The sequence below is a fragment of the Arabidopsis lyrata genome, assembly GCF_000004255.2.
Source record: "Arabidopsis lyrata subsp. lyrata unplaced genomic scaffold ARALYscaffold_173, whole genome shotgun sequence".
NCBI lineage: Eukaryota > Viridiplantae > Streptophyta > Magnoliopsida > Brassicales > Brassicaceae > Arabidopsis > Arabidopsis lyrata.
In genome coordinates, this window is record NW_003302431.1 from 6,044 (window position 1) to 8,777 (window position 2,734).

Consider the following 2,734-nt stretch of genomic DNA (forward strand, 5'->3'; position numbering starts at 1 on the left):
CCCGGACATTTTAGTCGCCATTTTTTTTCTCTTTGTTAAAGTAATTAAGAGGATTTCGAGAGAAGATGAGTTTCTTTTGAGTTCTTTAGCCTCGTTTTGTAGAGGATTGAGTGCTTAAAGGCTGAAGAAGAAAACAAATAATTATTAATTGCAATTTTGTATCCCGGCCCTTCTGATCATGACTCCATTATTTTGTCTCACCTACTGAATTTTTGTAATGGATAAGGGTTCAATTATGTTTTGTTCATATAAATTATCAAGAGATCATTCAATATAACGCGGTTCAGGTTTTGTTCCTTCCGCAAATTCTCGTTTTGACATATTTGTTATTGGCATGTAGTGTTGTTGATCCTTCAGAGAGCATGCATGTCGTTCGTTCATGAAGGCACGTTAGTTCTTATTATGCAAAAAAAAATAACAATCATTAACTATGATATCGGATAAATATGCTTCAACCAAAAAAGTTCTTGGATAAATATGTTTAAAATCAATATATGTTTTTTTTTGCATTATTTGTATCTAAAATCCATTAATATATATATATATATATATATATATATATGTTGGATAGATATACATATTGACATAAAATATTTTGAAACATGCAATTTAATTTATCTGTGAATTTAGTAATTAAATCTTGTAAAGTTAAAGAACCAAAAACCTCATTTATCACTTTGTAGTCTTGTATTGTTGTAACGTCCGACCGTCCCTACCAGTGGGCCCCACGTCCTCTCTCGGGTCCATGAGCCCACCCCTGTCCGACGGCCGGTCCGCTACGTCTGGGAGGCTTTAAAGACTTGTTTACCGACCCTACAAATCACCACATGATTTTTCCCTGTATTTTGTCCTCATTCACACAGTTCCGACAATCACTTCCCGGAAGATCACCCATCCTGAAACTACTCCAGCCCAAGCACGTTTAACTGTGGAGTTCTCTCAGGACGGTTGACCGAAAAGATAAGTGCACTTTAGTGACATAGGTGACCAAATCAATTCTTATAAACCTCTTTGCATGCACCACCATATTTCTGAAACCGGGGTGTTACAATTCTACACTATTATTTTCATAAAATTGATATGCTTTTTTAGATAACATCTCTGGATTGAAATGAAACAATCTCTTGATGAAGAAAATTCAAGGTTTGTGCGGCCCAAACTAATTTCTGCTCTAGTTAATTTGAATGTAACTTATTCCAACTGTTTGGTTAGATTAACGATCTTGTTACAACTTTTTGCAATGTATAGATTCCAAACTGGGCCTTTTAAAAGGGCTTATGTATATCTTATTTATTTTTGCAATTTCAACATTAAAATATTTAAGCAAAAATAAAAGGAAAGACGACGCTTATATATCCAAATTGAAATATATATCATATGCTTTTTATTTATGAAAAAATAACATTATAAACTTAAACAAAGAAAACAGATACATACATTTAGAGTATTGCACTTTTATCACATATTATCACTCTCACACATAACGAACACAGCTCATTATTTATTGCAGTTTCAAAGAGTAAAATTAATCAGCATGCCTCAATATAAGCATATAGTACAAAAACATATTATAAGCATATATCGATAGTGGAGAATCTCAGAGGTCGTTTCGAGAGAGAGAGTCTAAGATCAATTAGGATATGTTGGTGTTGGATCTCGCAAGTCGGATCCGGCCCAGAAAAGTGGTAGAACAATGAAACGAAGTGGGCCGTTAGCCCGGTTCAAGAGACGAAAAGAACGGCTCAGTAAAAGTCGGCCCAGCTCAAGTGAAACGTCGGGATTTCGTGAATTAAATGAAAGGCGGGTCATACGGGATGTGCGAGATCCGGAAGATACGAAACGGAAGCATTGATGGGGGCGAGATCTGCGGCTTGATGAACGACTTCGGTTTCGAATCGCGCAATTATAAATAGAAAACGAAAACCATTGTACTAGGGACGGAATTTCTTGAGCAAGAAACAGATACATAGACTTTACTCTCTTGTTTTCTTTTCACGATTGTTGTTCGAATTAGCAAGGCTAGACGATCCGATACACATCATAAAATTTGTATTGCGGATTCCGACATCCACAATTTGGCGCTAGAAGGAGGGGATTTCTAGTCTTTTACTCCAGAATATCAATCGAAAAGATGTCAGACATAGCGGATCCGGCTTCAGTCCTTGACGAGATCAAGAAGTTTCTTAAAGATCTGTCCGAGAAGACCGACCAGCAGCAGCTCGCCACCACTGCGTTGTCTGAGAAGCTTTCAGCGTTTGAAGAGCAAAGCGGCAGCCAAATCGCAGTCCTCACAGCGAGTTGTTCCGAAATCAGGTCAGCCCATAATGCTTATGCGGATCGGGTTGATACAATTCTTGCAGGAACTTTGCGGACCAGCGGGCCTCGCGGCCATTTGGACTTCCATGGTCCGAACGTTTCGGAGGTTCAGGATCCTAGGGTCATTTCCCCGAACAACGTACTCCCATCTTCTTTGCCTCTTGGCTCTCAGAGTGAACCTGGAGATGGATCCCGTCATGCTCAAGCACCTCAAAATTCGGCCGGCGGTCCTTTTGTTCCAGCCAGAACACCTCTCCCCATTCATCTTGGCAGCACCCCGCATCATCCTCAAACCGAGTCCCATCCACCTCACCTTCCGGTCAACCCAGAAATCCAGAGCTTACAAAATCAGATTCGGGAAATGAGTTCGAGGGTTCATCAAGCCACCAGTTCGGCTCCCGAAGTCGATAGAGTGATC

General features: G+C 39.5%; 1 protein-coding gene across 1 annotated transcript in view; it reads right to left on the reverse strand.

Annotated features, from left to right (window-relative positions):
• Nucleotides 1-2,734, reverse strand: part of LOC9298846 (MLP-like protein 31) — a 4,756-nt gene that overhangs the window by 1,076 nt on the left and 946 nt on the right. The window lies entirely within an intron of this gene.